The sequence below is a fragment of the Hipposideros armiger genome, unplaced genomic scaffold (assembly GCF_001890085.2).
Source record: "Hipposideros armiger isolate ML-2016 unplaced genomic scaffold, ASM189008v1 scaffold_1153, whole genome shotgun sequence".
In the NCBI taxonomy this organism is placed as follows: Eukaryota; Metazoa; Chordata; class Mammalia; order Chiroptera; family Hipposideridae; genus Hipposideros; species Hipposideros armiger.
Window position 1 is genome coordinate 205,615 of NW_017732503.1, and position 16,622 is coordinate 222,236.

Below are 16,622 nucleotides of genomic sequence, written 5' to 3' on the forward strand. Positions count from 1 at the left end.
AATACCAACATGGGCCAATGAAGCAATGTCCTCCACAACTAGACTGAAGAACAAAAGGACAGCAACTTGTCTGTTCCCCTTCTGTCACCTTGCAGCTGCCGATTAGAATGCTCCTGCACACTGCTCCCACACTGCTCCTTTGAAGTCATAAGGAAGTGTCTTGGAATGCTTAAGACCCGAGGGAATGATCCCGGTAAAGCTTCCTTATCAGGTGATCTCGGAATGCTGACACCATCCCGGGGATCATACTCATGTGTGAAAGCACAACTCGTGCTTAATCACAATGAGTTTCCTTGAAGCAGCTGCCAGTCTAATTGAATCAATTAACTGGGTATAGATATTCAAATTGACCTCCTTGTGACTGTTGTAAATAAAAGCTTTACTCCGGCCAGTATCAGGGCTCGATCTTTCAATGAGACCCCCAGCCCAGCCCGCAGAAACTCTACTTTTGACTCTTGTGATTTCTTAACCCTTCACTGCCCCTCCTCGAGCCCCCCAGCCCTTGTCACGTGGGACGTGATATCCTGTGACCATGCAGAACTCACTAATTACTTTTAGGGAGGTTTTGTTGTTTTTCTTTGCTTTGTTTTTTGTCTTGTTTTGTGTATACTCTTTGGGATGTTCTGTGCAAACAATCATATCTATTGCAAATAGTGATCCTTTTCTTTCTTTCTTTCCAATCTGAATGCCTCTGATTTCTTTTTCTTGCCTTACTGCATTGCTAGAACTTCCAATACAATGTTGAAAAACAGAAGTGAAAACAGACATCCTTGCCTTCTTCCCAATTTTAGAGAGAAAGCATTCAGTCTGATAGCATTAAATATGATAACTAGAGAATTTTTATAGATGTTCATTATCAAGTTGAGGATGTTCCCCTCTATTCCCAGTTTACTGAGAATTTTTATATTGAAAAACTATTGGATTTTGTCAAATGTTTCTTCTATATCAATTGATACGATCTCGTGATTTTCTTTTGCCTACTGGTATGGTGGATTACATTGACTGGATTTCAAATATTGAATTAAGGTGAGTTTTAAAGGACAAATAAGACCTAACCAGCCATAAATATAAAACCATTTGTGTTTATTTGCTTAATGTCTATTTCTCCTTATTAGACTACCAGCTACATGGAGGTATGGATTATTTATTTTTTTCAAGACTACATACCCAGTACCAAACCAGCATCTAGCACACAATAAGCGCTCAATGAATATTTGTGGAAGGGAATGAGGAAAGAACAGAATACACAAGTACACTGCCATGAGTGTATATGCATTAGGGAAATGACCAATCAGCCAGGGTAAGCAGAGAGGATGTTGGGTGGCCAGAAGGCAGAGCCCCTACCTCACAGGGTATAAATAAATTAATTCAAGATTCATCAAAGACCTAAACATAAAAACCAATGACCTAAACATGTAGCTTTTATAAGAAAACGTAAGAGAACATTTTCATAACTTGGAGTGGACAAAGGTTTCTTAGAACATAGAAAGCAATAGTCATTAAAGAAAATATTGATAAGAAATTTTTTTGAAAATTAAAATTGTATGTTCTTCAAAAAAGATCTTCAAGAAAATGGATAGGGAAGCCAAAGATTATGAGAAAATACTTGCAAAACATGAATATGACAGCTTCAATATGTAAAGAATTCCTATAACTCAATAATAAAAAGGAGAAACAGCCCAGTTAAAAACAAAAAAGTTCAACAAACACTTCAGAGAAGATATACAAATGGCTGATAAGCAAATACAAAGGTTCTTGACATCAATAGTCAGCAGGGGAATGCAAATAAAACCCAGTGAACTACACTATCATTATTATTACTATTATTATTATTATTATTATTATTTCTTCAGTAGAATAAAATTAAAAAGACTGACAACACCAAATATTGGCAAGATGTGGAACAACAAAAACTCTCAAACATTTGTTGATGACAGTGTAAAATGATATAACCTCTTCAGAAAAAATGTCAGGCAATGTTTTACAGAACTAAACATACACCTACCCCGTGACCAGCAATTCCAATCCTGGGTATTGAACTAAGAGAAAATGTCCACAGAAAGAACATTCATCGTAACTTTATTCCTATCAGCCCCAGACCAGAAACAGCCCAAATATCCATCAATAGGAGAATGGCTAAACGGTATATTCATACAATGGAATACCATTACATACACACACACACACACACACACACACACACACACACACACACACACACAAACTACTATACATGCAGTAACATAGATGAATCTCAAAAACATTATGATGAAAGAAGCCAGTCACAAAAGAGTATATACTGTATGATTCCCTTTATGTAAGGTAATATAACAGATAAACTAATCTACAGTTTGAAAAAAAAATCAAAACAATGTCTTCCTCCAGAAAGTGGGAGTGAAGACTGATCTTTAAAAAGGGCATGAGGGGACTTCTTAAAGTAGTAGTAATGTTCTGTATCTTTATAGGGGCTTTGAATTACACAGGTATATACATTTGTCAGAACTCAAAATCTGTGCCTTTCAATGTACGTAAATTTTACCTTTAAACAAACTATTAATTATACGCATTTAAGGAAAGTCTGCGACTTACTTTAAAATCTACCCAAAAAGAAAAAAAAGGATTAGCCTGTAGATGAATAGAGGGACAGACACATTGATATGTGGTAAGGAAAGCATAGTAACATGTTAATTATAAGAATCCAAGTGGAGGCTATTTTGAGGTTTACTGTAAAAAAAATTTCAAATTGTACTGTATATTTGAAATTTTTCATAATTAAAAAAAAAGTGGGAGAGAAGTAAGAATGCGATTGGATCAGTAATATAGGTATACCTGAGAGTATGGAGGGTACCCTATATTTTTAGTTTTCAAATCCTAGGGCTGTATGTAAGTGACCCAGGAAATGTTGGGGTGGGAGAGACGGTAAAAATTAAATAAGAAAAGTAGGGCACAGGTTCTCATGATACCTTAACAGTTTTACTTCTATAAACTGGCATTTCAGGCAAAATAATGGTAAGGGATCCAATGATGCAAAGAAACACACACACAAACAGAAAACCACTGCTGGAGGCGATAATAAATTTTATCCACAATAGTACCAGGGACCTCAATGAGTAGCAAAATACCCAGATTTTTTCCAGGAATGGCTAAGTAACATGCAGGACGGTGCATCATCTGTATATCACAGAAACAGAATACTGGAAAGGACACGGGAGATCAACTGGTTTAATATGGACTTTCCCGATAAAAAACATGGGTCCAGCTAAGAGATTTCCAGGGGAAAGGTCATCCCTGGGAGTCAGCAAGGTGGGTGAGGCCCAGGTACCCCCAGTTTACTGTTAACTCTTCCTCTTCCCACAATCCCCACAGCCCTGAAGAGTCTTTAATGAGATTTTCTAGTTATTTTGGTGACAATGTATTTGAAAAATAAGGTCTGTCCTTCATATGACAAAATGCTCCAAAAACAGAAAGTCCATTTTCTGCATAGCTGCCTGTGAAAGATTATAGGCCTATTTTCTGATATTGACGTTTATTTGAAATTCGGATTCTATTGTATAACCTAATATAAACTGTGGAGATAATTAATATAAATGTGAAAATCTCAGGGTGAAGTGGGAGAATGGAGGAAGGGAACATTCTTAAAACTCCAGCCACTTTCCTGTTTAGCACAATTAATTTTCTGCTATTGTCAAACACAAAATTCAAACACTAAGCTGAAATTAGCCCCCTCCTGAAATCTCTATTACCTGTTCTGAACAAAGAGCACGTGAACCTCTTTTATACAAGCGTGACTGANCTTGTCCCCCTCCCCAATTCCCCAACACTGTTCCCCTCCCCCAATTCCCAATTTAAAAAAAAAAAAAGAAAGAAAGCTTTAATCTTGAATGGATAAATTTAAGTAATGTTTACCTCAAATGACTGTTTATCCATCATTGGTTTCAACAAGGTATTTAAGGCATGGCTTAAAGCAACCAGCAAGAAATTGGCACTGGACTTTGCCTGGGGCACATGGCTTCCAGGGATTGGCAAAAGCCCAGTTGCAATATTAATGAGGACGCCATTTGTCAAGACAATTATGCAAGAACTTGGCAGCTGCACACAGAGGGCAAGCCCAACGAGAGACAGTGCCAGGGTACACGGATCAGAGAGCCTGAGAAATCCCTCCACACTTCAGTCTCCTTTTGTAATACTTAACCTTTCGGATAGATAATATATTTTATTAAAATTAAGTCTAAGGGGGGAAAAAGGAGCAGGGAAAGCAATTCTAAACATAATCATTATTTAAATATACAATGCCGTGTTCCCATTCAGAACAGTTGTCTTTTCTCATCTATACTTCAGTTGAGAAATGACTGTCAGCACCATTCTTTGCTAAGAAATGCCAAATTTTCAAGAATGAAAGGTTTGAAAATGTTCTCTCACACTAGGAGCTTCTTAATTATTAAGAAGATAGGAGTGCTCAAGAGAAAAGTATCTTGTGATAGATGCAAAAATAAATGGAGAAGTACAACTTTTTAAAGATTTAAACAAAACACACAAATCATGGTACCCATTTCCAAGAGAAATCAGTTTTGTTGTCATAAGTCAAAAGTTTAAAATTTGTAACTAAACAAATGCATGAGGTAAAGATGGCAGACCAAAGACCCTCCAAAATTAATTTGAAGACTGATTAAAAAGTGTCTAAAGATATCACCATATTTGGAATTGCAGGTGGACTCCCAACCACACTGTTTCACTATTTTTACTTAAAAAAAGTATCATCAGTTAAAATTAAGTTCATGTTACGAATATCCATTAGTGTCAATGAACACTTACCTAAATATACCAGGGAAAAACATCCCTCTCAATGCATGTGAAAGTAGCACACACACGCACTAAAACAAAACTACCGAATTCATCCTTTATGCTTTTTAGCATCTGCTCAAAGTCAAGTGAAACATCAAAACTGCATCTCAACTTAGATCAACCTACTAGTCATTATTTATTTTTGTTTTTAATGAAAGGCATTTACCGTAGTTCTACATATTCCATATTTGGAGAATGACAATATAATTAATTACCCACTAAATTCAGCAAAAATATTGTTTAATAATCTTCCTAATATACATGTGCATAATAGCCTTAAAACAAAAAACATTCAGCAAATGAAAAAAAATTTAGTGTTCACCCAAAAATAATTTAGCAAGCAAATGACTATGGAAAGTAAAATTAAAACTTGTTTTGAATCAAACCACTAAAGTCCACATTAAAAACTATTTCAGGGGCCAGCCAAGTGGCGCGATGGTTAAGAACTGGTTTGGGACGCCAGAGGGCCCCGATTCGGATCCCACATATGAGGGCCAGTGACACTGCCCTCCACAGCTAAGATGCTGAACAACAGCTCAACCTGGAGCTGGGCTGCTGTGAGTCNAGGATGGCTCAGCAAAAAAAAAAAAAAAAAGAAAGAATCTACAACAATGCAGATTCAGAAGATTAATAATGCAGGTGTTTACTAAGATGAAGAGGAGTGCAGACTAAAAACCAAACGCCCATCATCGTTCCTGGAAGCATTTCTGGAACTTTCCCTGTGGACACACGTTTTTGTCTACAAAAATGGCAGACAAAACCCAAAACAAACTGCAGACAGAGGAAGCTGAAACCTGCTTGGACACATTGCGAGGGACTCAGTGCCATGTCACATCTCCAGGAGCCACACAGGATGAGGGCTTTCACCAAGACTGTACTTGTCCCGCTCAGCGAGAAGAGTCCTAAATGTCATTTAGGTTACTTTCCCCCCCCCCATTAAAAACAAAATGAAACAATGAACAGAGAAAGAGCACATGTTAAGGCTTTAGTTCCCCAATTAAAGCATGAAAAGCATCTAACTGGCACAGTTTATACAATGTTCTACGATGGAAAACTAAATCTACGTGCCACCTGACAGAACCAGGACTATTTAATGAGAACATGCTCTGTGCTTCACAGTCTCAGCACCAGGCGTAACTATCGTTCAGTGTGCTGTGTAACCACCTTTCCTGTGCATAGGCGAACATGCATTTGTTTTTACAGATTATAACCTATAATTTTATAGCCCCATTTTTAAATACCCAGTGTTACAGCAATCATTTTAGGATTCTTTGAAACAATGTCAATGATTACATTATATTAAATGAAAAAAAAAAACATGTTATAATTTATTTCACCACATTCCTATTAAACATTTAGGTCACTTTCCATGTCAATTTTATTTATTTACATGATTATTTGATGAGCATTTTCCTGGGACCAGATTACAAACCTTGTGTGAGTGTGTGTGTGTGGGGGGGGGAAGGGGACAGTAATGGGGGGGTGTACAGGGATTGTTGTTGGTTTGGTTTGTTTGGTCACTATTCTCATTCTGTAGTGGTACCTGAGCCATACCAGGTAGACTAAAGCATCCAATGAGTGAATGAATGAATGACCAAACCTATCCTTTGATTTTTGGCTCAAAGCAGCCTCAATCACAGAACATTCCTAACCCATCTCAACTGTACACAGTGGTCTCTCTTCTGAAATTTTCTTTTTTTGTAAAGTCCTTGCAGGGCAAAGAGAACAAGTGCACAGTGGTCTCTCTTCTGAAATTTTCTTTTTTTGTAAATTCCTTGCAGGGCAAAGAGAACAAGTGCTACTTCTAGAGCACTGTTATGTGTCAAGCACTGTGCTCCTCTTGCTCAGGGAGAAAGTCTATGTCCAAAAGGGTTGCAAGTCAACCTAGGGGACGTGCCAAAGATCCTGTCATGAACTTTTCAATCAAAGGATCTTCCACAATTCTTCAGTGGCCTCACCAAGGAGTTTGACTCTGGTATAAGCTCAGATCCCATCCTAAATGCCATCTCTGTCCCCTATGCCTGGGGACACTGAAGCTCAATGGATCTGGGGTGGTGGCTGATCCCTGGGCAGGGAGATGTGAGCCAGCAGTTCAGGAGCAGTGCACTAAAGTGAGACTTAAAGAGCTCTGACTTTACCAGAGAGGGAGTTAGCAGGACTTTGTGACATTGTCTGCAAAGAGGGAAAGGGTAAAGCAGAAATCTATGAATGACAAGTCATTTGCCCTGCTGGAGAAAGGGAAAAGAAAGTAGGATCCTGAGACGGTCTTGCCTGTGAACACATTGTACTTATTCTCATAGGTGCCTTTCCACAATAAAGACATCATTTCGCCACAGCCACCCTCAAACTGAAAAGCCAGAAATAGAGGTGTGAATTATCATTCATTCAAGTCAACAAAGCGCTCTATTTTCTTCAACCTTATGTAACACTTTTAAAACTAATACATTACTAAGGTTTTTTCTTTCCCATATGAGAAACGCAAAAACTACAAGACTTCAATACCAACAATTATTTCAAAATAATGCAAGACATTTACTTTCTTTCACATCATGTATTTTGAGTAGCTCTATTTTTTCTGTGCCGTAATTCACACCTTTAAGCAGCTGAGCAAGTATCTAATTACACTTTAGTAACAATTCCAGGGAAATGTTACAGCACTTTCTACAGCATCTCTAATGGCTTCCTAAGGATAAGTCATCGTGTGGGAAGGATTTAGGGCACAAGAGAAGAAGGGTAAAGGTGGGAGCTGGAGGTCCCAACATCCAACCAGATTTATTTTAGAAACAAGGTGACTTTCAAATATGAAGCAATATATATGACATATTTCCATATGGATGAAAAATGATTCTGGACTAAACACTGAAGGTATCTACTTAACGGGTATGAAGTAGATAAGAAAGCTCTCACCCCACCAACCTTGTCTCCTTCAGGGCACAGAGGCCAGGATCCACTATAAGAGGGAAAGATAAATACACACAAGAAGGCCAAATTCCAACACGCCCACAATCACACTCCATCTCTCCTCACTGTTTCCTTCCTTCTTCTCATGTCTGAGTCCTCCCCACCCCAAAGGCATCTTCTACAAACTGCAAGAACACACCAAGCCCACTGCATGATCCTACATGGTCTTGTAAGACCTTTTTTCATACAGGATTTTAAAATAACATGAGCATCATGAAAAATACAAATCACATAGCTTACTGAAGTTAACACTGATGGCAGAAGAATAACTGGGGCAACGGTCATTTTGTACAGGAATGAAATCAGGAGAAATCTATTACTTTTCCTCCCTTTGGGGCCCAAGAGTAAGTCAGATCCTCTCTGAAACACCAGCCCTCACCCATAACCCTGACATTTCCAATACAGCTGAGAGATGACTCTTATGGTAGCTTTCACTACAAAAAAATTTCACATGCTTCCTTTGACACTGCAAACCAGAACTCTTCAAAAGCACAATTTTCTCAAGTTTCAAGGGACCAAAATCAATTTCCCAACTTCTCCTATCCCTATCAAGAATTTCTACTTTCTCACACCATTATTCCATCTATAAGAGTGGCTCTTGACTTTAATATTCATGCCAGCCTCTGTACCACCTTAAGAGGTCAGAAGAATGCAAAGAAGTGAGAGAAGGAAGGAGCAAATGCTTTCCAGCCATAGCGTAGAACTGGCCCTTTGGAGAGCTGAGGGCTCACAATGCACAGTACAGGAAGGAGGAGCAGTGGGTTAAACGGGAGGTCAGTCAACTGGTCAACTGCTTTTGCTCTCATGTGTGGGTCTTCCCATCACTAATGCATCTGCAGCTGCCTTCCTCCAGCCTGCCTCTAGCTGTTGACCTTGAGGAGAACAGCATGTCTTCAGGAAGAAGACCTATGAGACCAAGCCAGGTGGCATCCATGCCACTTGGGTGCTGACATGACATTGCCCAGCGTGTACTCTGAGCACTAGCCTCTCAAGATGTTCAGGTGGGAAAGTTTCCCAAAACTTCTGAAAAGCTGTGGACTTTACCCTCCCTAAAGAATCACAATGGGTATTTGTATTTTCAGAACCAATTTGACCTCCAGACATATGTATCACATGGCACTTATTAATATCCAAGCAACTTGTATCCTACCGAACATCTTCTGGAAAGCACTGAGTTTGTGCATCTGAAATCTTCTCAGTTATTGTCTATGTTCCCGGCCATGCAAGTAAGTGGGCAAAGCATGCAGTCTGCCTCTGCTGGCCCCCACCAGCAGGGATCTTATTTCCTTGGCCTACCTTACCAGGTGAACGGAGCACTGCTTTCACCACACGCACATCCTCCTGCTGAAACATATGCCTGCTATCCTTCTCAGGTCTAGAGCTCTGAGGCCTGACCTGCCTTCTTCCTTCCCCAGATGGCAAACTCCCATCCGTTCACTCATTGCTTCCTTTAGGAAGTCTCACCTTCCCTCTGGTTTCCAGCAGCCTAGCTTCCCTTCTCCGCGAGCTGGACTAAGTGCCCATCCTCTATGCTTACCTGTACCTTCAACAACTAAAAGTAGAGATGCTTCTTTACTACTTGCTTGGGTCTANACAATTTCCTCATCTGCAAATATCAAAATGGTTATAAATGTTATACAGATGAAATGAAATTGATACATATATATATATATATATATATATATATATAGCATATAATGGGTGAGCTATACACACACATTTCTTTCTGCCCCCTACCACTCATTTCAAGTTAAATCAAAATATATAGTATCATTTAAATATTGACTTCTCCCAAGCACATCTTTTAGTTTTCTCTAATTTCACTGATATAATTCCATCAAAACAGTAAAAAAAAAAAAAAGTACTTGCTAATGAAAAATGCCTAGACAATTCAAAAAGTAGACTGGTACATTTTAAAAGTTACCATACAAAAATAAAGTATTTTTAATTAAATTCAAGAGATCATATAAAGAAGCTCAATATTAGTATAACATTCTTGATTTTGCCTATAAACCTAAAAGTTGGGTCAAGTACAGCTGTGACAGGTTCGTAAACTCATCCTAGAAAAAGTGCTATATACCTCATTGCTGAATATCACTATAATCACCTTCGAAGTAGTCCCCTTTGGAAGCTGTGCACCAACACCAGTGCCTAGTCCAGCCTTCAAAGCAATTTTGGAACTCTTTTTCTGGAATTGCCCTCAGAGCTGTCATCATATTACCCTTGATGTCCTGAATATCATCAAAATGTCTTCCTTTCAACATTTCCTTTATCTTTAAGTAAAGAAAGAAGTCCTTGGGGGCTGGATCAGGTAAGTAGGGAGGGTGTTCCAATACAGTTATTTGTTTACTGGCTCAAAACTCCCTCACAGACAGTGCCATGTGAGCTGGTGCATTGTCACGATGCAAGAGCCATGAATTGTTGGCGAAAAGTTCAGGTCGTCTAACTTTTTCACACAGCCTTTTCAGCACTTCCAAATAGTAAACTTGGTTAACTGTTTGTCCGACTGGTACAAATTCATAATGAATAATCCTTCAGATATAAAAAAAGTTGGCAACATCATTGCAACAAGTTCGCGAACTTAATTATCCGACCTATAAGAATTATTAGTTTTCTTACATAAAAGAAAAAATGTAATGCCTGCTCTCTACATGCCTTAATGCTGAGCCACTGTGTTTTTAATAGAGTTCTTCCCTTGTCTTAATTCTAGTCATCTTTCCAAATGTGAGTATTTCCCCTACTTACCCTTCACTCATTATCACTAGCTGCTCGGCACAATATCATGGGCAATGTGTGGATAAATGGTGTTGAAACCATGTAATAGGGCCCGTGCTTTCTTCATTTCCTCTCTGACTCTAAAACACCGTACACCCAACATAACACAGGTGTATACCTTCAGGTGCGTTAAGAGTAGGGTTCTCTGAGAGCATGGTTTAAATAAAGCAACTTGAGATAACGTGAGCAGCTCAGCGACTTTAGGTATATCATCAATCATCAAAACCAGCCAGAAAACTGCTAGAGTAGCATCTTCCAAACTTCACATAAATAAATCTGTGAGTTTCTTAACATTCTGTGCTTTCAATTAGCCTTTCTATGGCTCTGCTCATTTCTTTTTTATAACATATTCTTCTTCCTATTGATTCTTAGCACTTCACATATTGGCAGGAAACCACCACCAGCCTAATATAATATCATGCATTTATGCAGTGCTTTAAGTCATTTTGGAATCCCCTTAGCATTCCAATGAAGAGGATGGATTATCTTCCTTGAGGTGAGGGCAGTTTCATTTTTCTTCCATTTCCAGGATCCAGCCTATTACATGCTACGTAGTGGCCACTCAGTATCTGTCACAGGTCACCAGAATGACACTGTCCTGGGTTTGGATCTTAGATCCAGTATGTCCCAAATTTGACCATGAGCCTGAGTAAAGCATGTTACTTCTCAGGACTTTAGTTTCTGGTCTGAAAAATGTGGATAAAGAATATCCATTTCAGGGCCAGACGAGTGGCTCAGTTGGTTAAGAGCACAAGCTCTGAGCAACAGGGTTGCCGGTTCGATTCCCACATGGGCCAGTGAGCTGCGCCCGAGCTGAGCTGCCAACAGCTGGCAGGATGGCTCAGCTGGTGAGAGCACGTACGTGCTCCTAACAACAGTATTGCAGGTTGGACTCCCGCATGGGACAGTGAGCTATGCCCACCTGCGACTGAGATTGAACCCAGCACCTTCAGATGGGCTGCCCTGAGCTGCCGACGGGCAGCCGGATGGCTCAGTGGTTGGAACATGTGCTCTTAGCAACAAGGTTTCTGGTTCGACTCCCACATGGGATGGTGGGCTGTGCCTACCCGCAATTAGGATTGGACAAAGCACCTTGAGCTGAACCGCCACAAGCTGTCCATGGGAACCCAGATGGCAACTGGACTTGGAGCTGGGCAGGCTGCACCCTCCACAACTAGGATTGGGGAACAACAACTTGGCTGTTCCCCTTCCCCAATTCCCCAATAAAATTAAAAAAAAAAAAAGAATATCCATTTCACACAGTTTCTGTGGAAACTAAATGAAATAATGTGGTATTTAAAATCATTAGCAGCTGACTTTTAATAGCATTTGGGGAAATTTCACCCCATTCAGAGATTAGGTGGGGTATGAAGAGATCTGTTTTTAAATAATTAAAGTGTCCTTGAAATTTGTGTTACTCTTTGCAGATTACCTTCAAATACTGAATTTAGTAGAATTTAAAATATCTAAATGTATACCTTTATTTTTGTTAATGTTAAATCAACATTCATTCATACTAGATTTCAGTACAGGCTGGCAGTAAGGGCCCTTCCCACTCAAAATCATAAGAAATTGGGAAGACTGTACCTATCAGGTTTTTATCAAAATGATGTATTTCGAGATTTCCAAGATAAACGATAAGAAAGGAGAAAAGAAGGAAATGTCATGNAGAATATATAATTCCATGTGTCATGATCATTGTTAAGATGGTATTTTTAAGAATAAAATCACATTCAGCAAAGAATAGCAAACAAGCATGTACCATGATCATTATTAAAATAATATTTTTGAGAAAACAGCATATACAGGGAAGGATAGTAAATCCTGGATCCACGTAGAAAAACTGCAAAAAGCATGTTCCAGAGCACCAAGCACCGAAATACAGGGAGACTCCCACTCATTCATTCAACAAATGGGGCTGTGCCAAGCACTAGGGACTCATTGGAAACACAGCCTAGCAATGAAATACGGGGCCAACTTTAAACATATCTCAAATACACAGAATATAAGCTATAGAGTGGTAAGTACCATAGAGAATACCCATAAAGTGCCCTGGACTCCAGGATCTAGTGTCTGAGATGATCAGAGACAACCCCATCAAAGAGGTGAACTTCTGAGGCAAGACATGGGGCATGTGGGGGGTGGGAGGGGAGGGTGCAGAAGGGAAGGGAGGCATTTTGGAGCAGAGGGAAAGGCAACTCACTACTGCAGAAGCATCTAGGGAACAGGTCCTGCCAGCACAGTTCAGAAACGTGGGACAGTTGAAAAGCTATGCACAAGATTGCTGGGCAGAAAAGGAAGACATATATCTGCACCCAGGTAAAGATACAGAAAGGTGGGAAGTAAACACACCAAAGTAAATCTGGTAAGTGGTTTCAGCTTTCTATTATGGGTCATTCATGAGATAGAAAACATCACACCATGAAAATAAGTTAATTAATAAGAAAGTTACATGCATAATTTTAGAATAAAGATAATTTTTATTTTAAATTAAATATTTATTTGAAAATAAAGATAATTTTTATTATATGCTGAATCTAATTTAAAAAATCAACCTCTTTTATTTTAGGCTATATAACCAATATGTTTATTAAAACAATTATCCATAGAAGTTGGATTTTACTTTAGAACCACTAAACCCATTATTTTTTAACTCTGAATTTCTCTTTCCCAATACCCCCAAATTTCCACTGAGAAAAATAGAAAGGATCAAAATATACAATAATCAATTTAAAAATTTGTTTTAAATAAGTTTTCTAGGCTACTACTCTGTTAATAAGTTTCCCTAAAATTGTAATTGTTATATCGAAAATATGAACAGATATCACTGATTCATTACCAAGGAAATATGTCAATTTCCCCAAAACTTTTTTCATAGGAAAAAGTAACCAGCAGTCTCTAGGTAAGTTATAACTCAATACTTAAATTAAGTACAAGACCCAAAGATTAAAAACACATCTCTTCATAGTTTTATAGATACAGTCCATCACACGCCTCACTACTCTGAAGAAGAAACATCACCACACCAGCTAGTTAATCTTAGATCTTTTCCTGGCATTTGCTATTCCCACTTCCCCTCTCTACAGTTTCCAGGAGAGCACTTGTTCCTCTTTCTGGCCTAGGTCATCATGAAGGATCAGATGGGGACAGAACTGAAATACACAAAGAATTGGCAAATGTATGAGTCACTTAAAGCAATAAAAACCCCAGATTTGGAAGTAGGAATTTCAGACAACTACATCTTATTCCAGTATGGTCACACATGCCACGGAACTGATGCTCTCACAAGTCCAATGACAACAGACAGTCACATGACTTAGATGCCAAATTCAGTTCCACCTACTTCACTGAAATCATTAAATCGTCATAGAAACCATCAAAAGCCAATATCATTCTCTAGTTTTTCTTAGTGGTCACTTTGAGAAGGAACAGCCAAAATAATGTTTCTCAGAAACGTTAGCACTGATGTAGGTTGAAATGTTTTGTATGCTACCTCTGCATTTATTCATTTATTGAACAATAATGACAAAACTCAAACAGATTTTCTAAGGAATTTCAAGTGGCCTCGCTTATTAAAACTCTGAAATGGAAAAAAAAAAGCCAATATCAGATCCTAACCTTAATTTATAGATAGAAAAACTTGCTTCTTGAAATACAGCTTATATACATCTGGAGCCAAGTGACAATGGACAAGAATTCCACATCGCCACACGACAGACACGGCTCATCCGTCAACACTGCAAATTTTGATTCAATAATTTGTTTCCCCCTGGGGACATACATTAGTTTTTTTAATTGTTTAACTGATATTAAGTGATTCACAATTATTTTATGTAAAAAAACAAATAGGGAAATATTACAGAAGAGAACAAAGAAAAACTCATAATTTTTAAAACAAAGCACCAGAACTACAAAATATTTCATCACACTTTAGACTACATCTTTAAGATGTAGTTTAGGGTGAGGCAGGGGATGGAACATTCTCTGCCCCCAGGGGTTCACTGACGTGAGTTCTGACATCAACATTACTAGCCCCCCACATGTCCACAATGATCACCACTCATGCAATTTACCGAATACTCGTTATGACATCTGGAACTCTGCTAAGCTCTTTACACACATTATTTCATCTAGCATTGCCAAATCAATAGATTTGGGGATTTTCAATCTGTATTATCAGACTTTTAAAAATTAATTTAATATTTTTCAGATAAATCATGTATATGATACTAAAATTCAAATGTTATAAAAAAGGTCAACAGTGAAACGTAAACTTCCACTGCCTGCTGTACCTCCCACAGGCATGTTTCTACACTATGCTATGCAATTCTATGTGTGTAAGCACAACACACCCCTCTGTGACAGACTTAATTTTTAAACAAATGTTAGCATTCCGTTCTGCACCTTATTCTTGTCAGTTAAGAATTTACATTAATGTTATTCCATAAAGGTCTAGTTGAGCACATAGCTCTACCTCATTCTTTTCAATGACAGAGCATTCCATCGTATGAAAGCTCCACAATGTATTTAGCCATTTCCCTATTGATTAATATTTAAAGTTTTCCCAATATTTTGTTAATATGAATCTATAAAAAAAAACCTCATACACATTTCCATATACATACCAGCATTTTTAGAATAATCTCTAAAAAGCTGACTTGCAATATCAGGTACTTTATGCATTTCACACTTGAACATATATGACCAAATGGACCTCCCTGGCAGGAGTATACAGTTACAAGCCCACCACTGAGTCCCAGCAACAAATGAGAGTCAGCTCCCGGCACTCTTTGTAACACCATGCATGATCAAACCACTTTACCTCCATACTGCCAAAGAGTTTTACTAAAATAAGAAGATTTTTTTAAGTCCTATTTTGTGCAAAATACTGTTGTTTAAATCACCATCCATGACATCAAAGAGTTTAATAATATGAAGCTGGAGCACCAGAGTATTCATAATGAAATACAGAAATACATTATAAAAGAGCACATGATCAACAGGAGGACAGCCATAAAGTCCCAAAGTGGTACAGGAGAAACAGCAAATGTGAGAATGACCGGGAATTCATTCATGAAAGAGGTGAGGCTCCAAACGCATATTCAATGATGCGTCAAGCCTGGAGAGCCCGAAAGGAACAGGGGAAATACAGTAGATGGTGTACCTCCAAACATGAGCAAAGCCTGAGGTCAAAGTCAAAACACAGACACTGAGGTGGTGTATTGTTGGTCTAACACCTGGCTAGGGATTGCTCAGATTACCAGTAGGCCAGTCAAACAAGAAAAGCATAGCAACAGACAAATAGCAGTTTCACAAGTAACAGTTGCCACAAAAGATTTCTAAAATCAGTTATAAACAGACACCAGCAGTTCAGAAAGGCACCCTCTTCTGCTTTAGGTAATTATATATCTATCTTCTAAAAAAAGGCTCAGAACATATCCAGGCAGGGCGTTCCTTACATATTTTTCTGGATTCACTCTAGAACTGTCTTGAAAATACCTACCTAATATAATCATGGTGCTCAAAATAAGTAAATCAAAACACACAACAGTTTCACCATTTCATGTTTTACAGTCTTGTTGATAGCTGCAATTCAGTCATTTCAAACCAGAGATAGCAGCATACTCCAGAAAAAGCATGGGTTTGGGGGCCGGCCTGGCCCAGTGGCTCAGGTGGTTAAGAGCTCGCTCAAGAGTTTGAGCTCTGAGCAACAGCGGTTCAAGTCCCAGCCCAAGCTGAGCTGCCACTGAGCTGCCAACAGGTGGCAGGATGNCATGTGGCTCGCAAGCCGCAGTTTGCCGACCCCTGGCGGCTCTTCCGTCTCAAAAGTTTGCCGACCCCTGTTCTAGTGGCTTACGTCACTAAGCCTGAAGTCATCTTTGATTTCTTTTTCTCACACTCCGTATTGAACCCACAGGCAAATTTTGTTAGCTCTACCTTCAAAACAATCTTGATTCCAAGCTCTTTACCTATTTCCCCTGCTACCCAGATCTAAGCCACCAATATCTCACTTGAAATTTTACAATTGCTTCCACTGGTCTTCC

The 16,622-nt window shown here is 38.8% G+C and overlaps 1 protein-coding gene across 4 annotated transcripts in view; it reads right to left on the reverse strand.

Moving 5' to 3' along the window:
- The window catches only part of FARS2 (phenylalanyl-tRNA synthetase 2, mitochondrial), a 323,981-nt gene that overhangs the window by 204,786 nt on the left and 102,573 nt on the right, over positions 1-16,622 (reverse strand). The gene's annotated exons all lie outside the window — the stretch shown is intronic.